Here is a 12,500-nt window from a genome sequence, read left to right as displayed (position 1 = left end):
GTTTTGATAAAAATGGAAGGTTCCCTTTGAAAGGTATAAAGGGGCGCCTAGAGAACGTGTCATCCGCTTAGGGACTGTTTTGTCTGATTTGCATCACCTGAAAAAGGGTAAGAACAGTTTTGGCAAGTGATGAGCGTTTCAAGAAGTGTGTGGATCCGTGTCTCAGGTTTCTGACACCAGATGACACACACAACTTGGGTGAATGTGATTTCACCAAGTACAAAATGTTCCTGGATCAACATCTTTGTCGATCCAGGAACGACTTTCCAATCAACCAATCAGATTTGAGGGACAAGTTTACAGTTTATGTCAAGTTTGGCTTAGACCCAGGGTGAGGTGCTTCAACATCAGTGTTATTCACCTCTCATTTCCCTCTGATTTTAGGGAGAAGTCATGGGTAGGGTTAGGTTTAGGGTAAGGACTGCATTTTGGGACAGGAATGTTATTCCAGGAACGTCTTTGCAAAATCACAGTGACCCACAACTTGTGCGTTTATAGTTTGGGCGAAGAGCACGCACGATCAGCTCTTGAGAATGTGAGAGTTTTCCTCTTAGGAAACTCGGCTCTCGTCTGGCCCTCTTCTGGACTGTAACCTCTGGTCCCTGAGAGCAGGAATGAGTCCTGGCGTCGTTAGCCGTGCCTCGGGGATCCCCGCTGAACAGCTCATGGACAGCCCCTACTCACACTCTCCGTCTCTGCGAGTTTCGGAAGGGAATGATTCAGATTTCTCTCGGCACAGCTACTAGAAGACAGACGGGTTGCTCACATCACATCTACGTCGTCAAGCTCAGTGTGAGTCTGCGCAGTCGCTCCGCCATCAGGAAGAGAGAGCTTCTAATTGACTTCACTTTTCTCCGTTGAATCCAATGGGGTCGCTGTGTCCATTTCTTTTACTGTCTATGGTCCGAGCTTAGGACCCCATTAGTATGCCAGATCTAAATCTGTTCTTGCGATAACTTGTAGCTAACGTGAGCTGTAAACTGTTAATAAGAAAAATAGTAATATACACAAATAAACATTATTTTATGGTTCTTTTAATTTAAAAAAAGTGTACTTGTTACATATTGCGCTGATTATGACGATAAAAAATAATGACATAATTATAATTGCATTATGAATTTCTGTGAATACGGTAAGGCAGTATTAGGGCAGTATAAGCTCAGGTAAAGCTCAGCTAGCACGATCATATATATATATTTATATATTTAGAATATATTAATTTAGTACGCTTGGCCTCCCTCAGTGGTATTCTAAGTGCTGCATAGATGAATAAAAGTATAAATAAATATAATAAATACAATTTCTACAGTTGTTTACTTTTTTTGCTGTTCATTTTATGGCAGATACTTAGAGATTTTTTCATTGAATTCTATATAATAATAATTATTATTATTATAAACATAAGCTCAGATATTTTGTACAATAATTCCATTAACTCTGTTAACTTTATGAAGAACTGCATCATAATTTAGATCAATGCGTGTAAGCATAATGATAATTTCAGTGCTGTATTCTGCAAGTCATCGTTTGTGAAATTGAAAGTGTTTTCAATCAAAACATGCACATTTTCTGCAATAAAGATGTTATCTTTTGATCGTATGGTTTATTTTCAGCTGTTTGCGGTGTTGAGCTGAACTGTGTTCTCTGGGTCTCTGATTCCTCCTGAAAGCGTCAGACTTGAGCTTGAACTTGACCGTCGGAGTCTGGGATCCCAGACGTGAGTTTGGCCCCTGCTATTCTCATTCACCCCTCATTAACATATTCTCATTCACCCCTCATTAGCATATTCTCATTCCCTCCTCATTAACATATTCTCCCGCCTGAGTCAATGAAAAGAGCAGAGCTGTGAGAAACACTGAGAGCTTCTCGAGGACGAGAGACTGATCACATCTGAGACACACTTTGTACGGTAAGTGCTTCTTTACTGACTTCACTGCTTGACCATCAAATGATAATAATGTAAAACTACTATTAAGGGGATCATTTGAAATAAGGTTATTAATAAAGAGGTGGAAGAGATGTGAAGAGCTCGGCTGGGTTGTTAAATGTTTGCTTGTTCATCAGCTTAAAGCATTGTAAAGGTTTAGGTCTGTGATCTTAAAACTCTTTGAAGAACATCTCACTTGTGTTAAAATGATGATGATGATGATGATGCACATTAAATTATAATGAGATCTTTGAGCTTTGAAGGCAGACTTTCAGTTTGAGACATTGCTGAGATCGGTGAGATTACTGAGGTCTTTTGCTCAGGAGAAACATCTGAGACTTCAGCAAAAGTCTGATTGCTGTCTAGGAGACGTTAGATATTTAAACATTTATCTCATTTGCTGTTTTTACATGTGCATGCATCTTTTCTGTGTTTTCATGCAACATGTTTTTGGAAGTCATTTTATGATAGTGAAAACCTGCAAATGATTTTAAATGTGTTTTAATTCAGTGAATATGATTTGTAAAGGTCTGTGTGCAATGAGAGTTCAGCATTTGATCATGTGACAGCCGCTCACGTCCAATGAGGAGCCTCGTTCAGCTGTTAATGATAATGAGCCGTGAAGAACACCATGAAACATCAGTTTACTCTCACTGTAAAACCAGGCTGAAAAGCTGCAGTTTAACTGTATTCAGTGGTTTGTGTTTGTTGGGATGAATGTAGAGAAACATGGTGATCATTTCTGCATTATGGTCTAGTGTCATGGTGGACTTCTGCTTTATGGCCTCTGTTTTTTAATCAAATCAACAACAGGTTGTACTTTTGGATCATCATAATTATTATTATATAGAATGCAAAGAAAAAGCATCTGCTATAAAATGAACAGCAAAAATAGTAAACACTTCACGAATGTAGAAATTGTATTTATTAAACTGATTAATTCTACATCTGCAGCTCTTAGAAAACCACTGAGGGAAGCCAAGCGTACGATTTTAATATGATTATATTATAATGTGTGATTCAGTGAGTTTTGAGAACATGGAAAAACTTTAATTTTTTCCACTCTTTCCTCTTGTACAAATCATATCTGTAAATCTTTGCATGATATTTCAGTAATGTAATTTTTTGTAATTTGCACAAATTGTATGCACAAAAAATGAAAATTTCCCAGACACCCTGTGTGTGTGTGTGTGTGTGTGTGTGTGTGTGTGTGTGTGTGTGTGCGTGAGTGAGTGAGAGTGTGTGTGTTTGTGTGTGTGTGTGTGTGCGTGAGTGAGTGAGAGTGTGTGTGTTTGTGTGTGTGTGTGGTCTCTGTTTTTTAATCAAATCTGAGCATGTTTAGCCTGAATGATGCACATTGCTGTAATGCACAACATTTGGTCTCCTGCTGTGTGTTATATCGGTATGAAAGCAAGAGTGAATTAAAGACACAAACACACAGTCAAATGCATCAAACTGAATCACTTGAACTGGTTAATGGAGTGTAAAAAACATCCGGTTAAGTCACACACTGTATGAACAGAATAAGAAAGCAAGATGTAAAACTCCAACCGATGCATGTAAACAGTAAACCTGCATCACATACTCCACATCCCAATGTTGTGATTGGTCAGTATTTTTAATGAGCATTTAGTGTAAGTGGCTTTATGATATTTAATGCACGTTGGCTGAAATAACCGTAATTTATTAGACTTGAGCTCTCAGGTGCAGATCACAGGTGTGAAGTGAACAGGTGAGTGTGTAAAGGCATAAACGCGTGTTTAATGCTCTAATGGGATGCAGCTGTTCTGTTATTTGCATTTTAATATTTCGCTGAGATTAATGTATGAAGGTGGGAGGTTAAAAACTCTAGTGCAGATTTGCCGGGAATGTCCATTAATGCAGTTTGTTTTACATATTTAGAAGAATATAAACTGAGTAGTGTTTGCGTTAATGAAATAGATGCATTAATCAAAATAATTTTAAATAAATATAAATATCATGTGGACATGCATGTGGACTAAAATCATTCTTAGGAATAACAAAAGCAAGAACAATTTCAACATTATTTTTCAAATTACAATCAAATAATACACCAGTCAGTCAACAGAATATGTGTACAGTGAATTACTGCAAAGAAAAAAAGCGATATATCACGAAATATGATCAAGAATTGATCATAACTACTGTTATGATATAACATAACTACTATAACTACTGTTCTCCTGTATAGAGAACACACATGTACAGTGCTGGTCAGAATTATTTGCCCCCTTTGTAAATATGATCAAAGATGGCTGTAAAAAAAATCTGCATTGTTAATCCTTTTGATATTTTATTTAAAAAAAATGCAAAAATCGAACCTTTTATTGAAGTAAAAGAATTGAAAGTGGGGGGAAAATCACACTATGAAATAAATGTTTTTCTTCAAACCACGTTGGGAACAATTCTTTGCCCCATTTTATTAAATACTTTTTGAATTTTTTTTCCCCTAAGATAACAGCTTTGAGTCTTCTCCTATAATGCCGGATGAGTTTGGAGATCAGAGACCATTCCTCCATACAGAATGTCTCCAGATCCTTCATTCCTCCTACAGAATCTCTCCAGATCCTTCATTCCTCCTACAGAATCTCTCCAGATCCGTAATTCTCTCCAGATCCTTCATTCCTCCTACAGAATCTCTCCAGATCCTTCATTCTTCCACACAGAACCTCTCCAGATCCTTTATTATCTCCAGATCCTTCATTCTTCCATACAGAATCTCTCCAGATCCTTCATTCCTCCTACAGAATCTCTCCAGATCCTTCATTCTTCCACACAGAACCTCTCCAGATCCTTTATTCTCTCCAGATCCTTCATTCTTCCATACAGAATCTCTCCAGATCCTTCATATTCTCCAGATCCTTCATTCCTCCATACAGAATCTCTCCAGATCCTTCATTTTCTCCAGATCCTTCATTCCTCCTACAGAATCTCTCCAGATCATTCATTCCTCCTACAGAATCTCTCCAGATCCTTCACTCCTCCTACAGAATCTCTCCAGATCCTTTATTCTCTCCAGATCCTTCATTCTTCCATACAGAATCTCTCCAGATCCTTCATTCCTCCTACAGAATCTCTCCAGATCCTTCATTTTCTCCAGATCCTTCATTCCTCCTACAGAATCTCTCCAGATCCTTCATATTCTCCAGATCCTTCATTCCTCCATACAGAATCTCTCCAGATCCTTCATTTTCTCCAGATCCTTCATTCCTCCTACAGAATCTCTCCAGATCCTTCATATTCTCCAGATCCTTCATTCCTCCATACAGAATCTCTCCAGATCCTTCATTCCTCCATACAGAATCTCTCCAGATCCTTCATTCCTCCATACAGAATCTCTCCAGATCCTTCATTCCTCCACACAGAATCTCTCCAGATCCTTCATTCTCTCCAGATCCTTCATTCTTCCATACAGAATCTCTCCAGATCCTTCATTCCTCCTACAGAATCTCTCCAGATCCTTCATTCTCTCCAGATCCTTCATTCCTCCACACAGAATCTCTCCAGATCCTTCATTCTCTCCAGATCCTTCATTCTTCCATACAGAATCTCGCCAGATCCTTCATTCTCTCCAGATCCTCCATATTCTCCAGATCCTTCATTCCTCCACACAGAATCTCTCCAGATCCTTCATTCTCTCCAGATCCTTCATTCCTCCATACAGAATCTCTCCAGATCCTTCATTCCTCCATACAGAATCTCTCCAGATCCTTCATTCCTCCACACAGAATCTCTCCAGATCCTTCATTCTCTCCAGATCCTTCATTCCTCCATACAGAATCTCTCCAGATCCTTCATTCTCTCCAGATCCTTCATTTCTCCAGATCCTTCATTCCTCCACACAGAATCTCTCCAGATCCTTCATTCTCTCCAGATCCTTCATTTCTCCTACAGAATCTCTCCAGATCCTTCATTTCTCCTACAGAATCTCTCCAGATCCTTCATTCTTCCATACAGAATCTCTCCAGATCCTTCATTCCTCCATACAGAATCTCTCCAGATCCTTCATTCTCTCCAGATCCTCCATTCCTCCATACAGATCCTCCATTCCTTCTACATAATCTCTTCAGATCCTTCATATTCTCCAGATCCTTCATTCCTCCATACAGAATCTCTCCAGATCCTTCATATTCTCCAGATCCTTCATTCCTCCACACAGAATCTCTCCAGATCCTCCATTCTCTCCAGATCCTTCATTCTTCCATACAGAATCTCTCCAGATCCTTCATTCCTCCATACAGAATCTCTCCAGATCCTTCATTCTCTCCAGATCCTCCATTCCTCCATACAGATCCTCCATTCCTTCTACATAATCTCTTCAGATCCTTCATTCTCTCCAGATCCTCCACTCCTCCTACAGAATCTCTCCAGATCCTCCATTCCTTCTACATAATCTCTCCAGATCCTTCATTCTCTCCAGATCCTTCATTTTCTCCAGATCCTCCATTCCTCCACACAGAACCTCTCCAGATCCTTCATTCTTCCACACAGAATCTCTCCAGATCCTTCCTTCTCTCCAGATCCTTCATTCTTCCACACAGAATCTCTCCAGATCCTTCATTCTCTCCAGATCCTTCATTCCTCCTACAGAATCTCTCCAGATCCTTCATTCTCTCCAGATCCTCCATTCCTCCACACAGAATCTCTCCAGATCCTTCATTCCTCCTACAGAATCTCTCCAGATCCTTCATTCCTCCTTCAGAATCTCTCCAGATCCTCCAGAATCCCAGATCCATGTTGGCGCTTCTCCTCCTCAGTTCATCCCACTCCTCCTCTACAGGGTTCAGGTCAGGGACTGGGATGGCCATTGCACACGCTTGGTTTTGTGCTCACTGACACATTTCTGTGTTGATTTTGATGTTTGTTTTTGGATCACTGTCCTGTCGGAAGATCCGAACACGGCCCGTTATAAGAGTTCCAGCACAGGTTGTCAGGATTTGATTTTTTATCTATTGGTATTTGATCGAATCCATGATGCCATGTTTCTGAAATAATGACATCATGGGCAAATAATCCTGACCAGCACTGTACTATAATAAATGGCAAAAAGAATAGTTTTAAACACATTATTAATGCAGTAAAAAGTATAATGTTTTGTGCTCTATATTTAAAACCGGCTTCATCAAAAAAAATCTTCGTTTTTAATCAAAATTAAGAGAGTAGATTAATATATACCCAAGTAATCTGTTATGAATATTGAGACATAAGTAGGGAGATATTTCAAGTAATTGAAACACACTCACACACTCACACACACACACACACTCTGGATCCAATAAACATAAGCTAATATTTCTTGCATATTCTGTATGTTTCTTTGAGCTTGTGAATGAATGTGTGTGTGCAGAGAACTGAATTTCTGTAGATTAAAGAGAGGATGTGTGTGTGTGTGTGTGTGTGTGTGTGTGTGTGTGTGCGTGTGTGTGTGAGAGAGAAGCTGAAAATTCAGAGATGATGATGGTGTGACTGACATCACATTCAAACCATGACTTGTGTGTGTGTGTGTGTGTATGTGTGTGGTTGGCGGGGGTTGTTCAGAGGATAAATCGTTATATTATGAAGTTAAATCATATTTTTTCATTGATAAACTCGAGGTTTTTTTTTGTCTCTTAAAACATCGTAAAAACGGAAACGTCGTTTTCATAACCATCTTGTATATGATCAAATACGATGTTCATGATCACGCGAGTATTTTTAGATTCGTGTTTTTAAAACACGAGACCTGCAGCAGAATTTCTGAAAATACACACGATCAACATCTTAGAGTGGATCAAAACACTTTTTAATGTAAATTACGTCATAATCTGTATTCTTCATTTATCTCTGAAAAAAAGGACGAGCAAGTAAAAGAGATAATATTAATTTAATAACATTAATTGTTCACGGAGAAGTAAATATTTTAAAGCTGGCACATTTTTTGATAAAACAAACTAAAACGTGTCTATTCTATAATTGAAATAATTAATATAATGCTAGGCTATATAATAGGCTAATATTTTGAATATTTATATAGGCCTATGTGTAACGCTTTTAAATATGGGATTTTTATTTTCTCAATAACTAACTACAACTATTGTATTTTAATCTAACAGATGTTGCTGAGCTCAAAACATAGATAAATGAAAAAAAAAAAAATCGCATATAAATATGTAATAAAAACATGCAATAAAAGGCTGGAGTGAGAGTTAATGTTTAATTAAATGCAGTGCAGAATGATGTCATCTCTCTCTAAGCGCTCTTTATATTGTTGATCTATTCCGAGGCCTTCGGCATTATGATGATATGATATATTATCTGATATGATGATATGAGATCAGATGCATGCACGATACATATGTGAAATCAGTGTCTTTACAGTTAAACGCTGCCTGCATATTTCTATTGATGTACGTCACTGTTCAGGAAAATTACTAAATTATTTTGAATTCACATTATCAATTCAATAAACGACGTGATTTAATTGTTTATTGCTTCCGTTTTATGATGATTGAATTGAACATTTTATATAACGTTTCATATTGCAATGTGAATAGTTAAAACATGGTATAATGCTGTTGAAAGATCATGTTGAATATATAATATAATATAATAATGTAGCGTCGTGTATATTTGAAAAGAAAAAGATTCATCAGTTTAACTGAACCTTTATAAAACAAATGCGCGTGACCGTGTGAATCTTAAAGTTTCTTTAAAATCTCCACGCGATTTTAAAAGAATTGAACTAAAGAATACTCGTTTATGACAGAGCCTGTGAACGCGCCTCGAATTCAATCTGATGCATTCGTCTTAAATGATAGAAATCACACACAGAAACCGGGCAATTTGCACAATTAAAATTGCAAATAAAATCTAAAATAATGATTGCAATCAAAAGAAACTCTTTTTAAGAAATACAAAGTAGCCTCGAGCATTCAAACAGCGCTGATGCATTGTGATATTATGTTATTTTGTATTTAGCCTATACCATTTCGTTGAATAGCATAATAATGAAGCTACAACTGCTTTATTTTCTGTCATTTTATCCATGCATAGTTTATTTATCCATGCATCATATCATTTATGCATAAATTACACTCTTTCCTCGCGTTCGCCTTACGCACGCGCAGCACCGATTTGAACGCACGCGCGCGCCGCGTGAATCACACACACCACACCGACCAACCGGAGCTCGCGCTCGCGCTGATGATGGCTTATTCAACATGGCGAGTCATGCATGTGTGTGCACTGTTACTGTTACACACATGAAGCATGTTTGGCTCATTCTTAATCCCTCGGTAAATGCATTTGATTTAATGCATAAGACGCGCCTGTTCCTATAACGCGCGAGATGCTTTAACAGAGCACAGTGTGTTTTCTTGTCACACAGTCATTTGAGAGAGTTAGTAAAGAGAAGCGTTAACATGTGCCATGATGCATCAAGCCATTATATTAGAGATGCATTAATAAAACGTGCAGTTTTCCCTGGCAACACACACACACACACACACACACACACACACACAATCTGCTGCAATGTGCCTTTTCCATGGGAATGGACGCTCGCTTTGTGCCTGCCTCTCTCTCTCTCTCTCTCTCTCTCTCTCTGCCCCTCCCCTTCTGTTCTCTATTTCATTCTCTCGCGCCCAGTCCATCATTCTTTCAGCTCTCGCGCTCGGCGCTTGTTTGCTGACGAACAAAACCGCTAAAGGATGTAAACGAATGAAAGGGAAGAGAGAAAGAGGCTCGCGCACGCAGAGCTGGAACAAAAGCAAACGAAGCTGGAATGGAGGAGCGATTAGATTCTGCAGAGGCTCAGAGCTGCTTCTCCTCCAACTTTCATTAGAAGCTGAAGACATGAAGACACGGTGAGCTCTCACACTTTACTCCTCCATCAGAACTCTAGACTGCACATTAAATCAGCAGTCACAGTTAGAGCCTGCAGTTTAATGCACTGACACACACCCGACTGCATGCGTGCATTTATTATTTTTGCACGTGTTAATTATGGACTCTCTTGAACTTTTGATGCTCGTAATGCAGTTGCTTGTGCATTTCCATAATGACTCGTTTCAGGTAAAGATGCGTTTCTTTATTCGCATTTCTCTTCTCAGTTGTTGCAATAATGCTTTTAATAACGGTGCACCCTGAGCTCATGCTCGTGTGTTTTCACTGTTCTGCAGTGTTTTCTGCTCTTTGCATTGAATATTTGTGTCATGCAATATATCATACAGTTTGTGTATGAATTCACGCATTTTAAGAAATAGCGTAAGGTCTTTAATATACGGAAGGAATAATGTCCGGTTCTGTGTGTGTGTGTGTGTGTGTGTGTGTGTGTCTGCGGCCTCGAGTTCGGGCTCCTGATGGGAACATGTCTCCAGACTCGCGCGCGCGTGTGTGTGCGTGTGTGTCTGTGGCCCCTCGCGGCTCCCAGACAATATTGTCATGATAATGAGGAACAGCTCGTTGTTGAACTTGATGTTGACTTCTTTCTTCAGGCCTCATTTTTCTCGCGCTCTTGTTTGCGCTGTTTTTCTTTCACACGGTTCTTCTCTCGGCGAGGATTATGTGGAGGAACAAAAGACACAGATGAATAATGACAGTCGTTTTCTTGCGTTCCGTGATAAAAAGAGGCGTCTTGCTTTAATGCATCGACATTTTCATTAATTGTAGCCTGTAAATGAATGTCATTTATTATATAATTTAAAATGTATTTTTTACTTAAATTAAACAATTGTGATTTTTATTTGCCATATTTTTTAAGTCTACATTTATGATTTTTTTTTTAAGTCTTATCATTTATTTTTACACAAAACTCACAGAAATATTCACTATATTCAAATACTCACAGAGACAATATTTGGTCATGTGTCTGTAAAGGCAATCTTCATGTGGTGTGTCTCCAGCAACAGGTGCTGTGAGGCCTTCAGTCCTCTGTTCAGATCACATGTTTTATCATACATTATAGGCCAGTTTATTTCTTTCTGAGGAAGACATTTTTGCACGGACTGTAAATCAAACATGTATTTTTTTTTTTTTTTTATTCATGAATGTCTTCGTTCCACATCAGCTGTTTTTGAGCAGGTAATTCGTGTCTTTTTAGTTTCATTGTTTGGCAGTGGTAATTTAGCTGATTTAACAATGTTCATATTTATTTAAAATATTATAGGCTATACGCCTGTATATTTAAACTTTGCTGAAAATACGGAAGATCAGACTCCTTTAACACCAATAGATGATGGGAAAATTAAAGATTAAAAGCAAAGGAAATTTAGTAGGCGCGCGCGCGCACACACACACACACACACACGTTTCTATGATATTTGATATCTGATGCATCGCTCGTGAGAAATGCACACTTTACACCTGCAGTTTAACACGTATTTCTGTTCTCCACTTTTAAAGACACACTGTTGTGTGATATTTCGGGGTTAGGGTTAGATTATCCAAGAAATACAAAATGCAACTTTTCTGGCTAAAAAGCAGGGAAATGTATATCTTCATTAGTGTTGTCTTCATTTAATTAATTTATTTATTTATGTGTATATAGCCCTGTGTTTTATAAATTCTATTTAGAGGTTTGATCTATCATAAAGAATATTAAGCAGTGTTTTCTCTCCATATCTGACGTTTAAAAGACGATTTGAGTCCGAGAACCGAAAAAATGTTCGTACATATGAAACTATGAAGGATTATTATAAAACTCTTCTTTCTCAGATGAAAGTCCGTGTGAATCTACACACATAAATCATTCAGGTGAAATCGAAACAAAAAAGGGATGAAAAAATGTGTGGAAAAAAGAGAGAAAATAAATGGGATAAAATGTTTTTAAAAATACAGTAGCCTAGTACAAAGACCTATTTTATAAGATTTTTTTTTCTAATCGAAACGGCAGCAAAAAATCAGTAGATTATTTAAGAGAGGACATTTAATTGATTTTAGTCAGTTTATTTTGAGATGTATTTGTATTTGTAGGCTACGTGTATTTTTATGGTTTTAAAATGCAGGTTATTTATGTGATATTATGCTCTGACAATATATATATATATATAAAACAGAGATATATAAGAAAGACATAGATGCTCTTCCAAAATGTATTGATCATTCAAAATAATATTCAATTTTCTTCAGTAGGCTATGAAACGTAAAAATTCGAAGAATGAGCAAAAAATGTAAATTAAACGACAAATTAAGTGTTTTGTGTTGTAAAACGGTTTATCCTCATAAACGTAATAGTCTCTGTTAAAACGGTTATAAATAAAAATTATTAAAAAATTATTTTAAAAAAATTTGTTCTGATGCTCAGATTGTTTAAAAAGAACAGCATTTCAATTCTCTTCCAATGAGGCTTTGAGGAAAAATCATAAATGTGTCAAACTCGTGACTCACTATATTCAGGACTAATTTAAGATCTTTTCATGTGAAGAGCTGTTAGTGCAGTGAACACGTGTGCTTCAGATAATGCAGCTGTGTGTGTGTGTGTGTGTGTGTGTGTGTGTGTGTGTGTGTGTGTGAGAGTGTGTGTGAGAGAGAGTGTGTGTGTGAGCCTGTGTGATTTTGTCTGTGTGTGTGTGTG

The sequence above is a fragment of the Scardinius erythrophthalmus genome (genome assembly GCF_964197995.2).
Source record: "Scardinius erythrophthalmus genome assembly, chromosome: 9".
Lineage (NCBI taxonomy): Eukaryota > Metazoa > Chordata > Actinopteri > Cypriniformes > Leuciscidae > Scardinius > Scardinius erythrophthalmus.
This window is presented reverse-complemented; position numbering follows the sequence as displayed.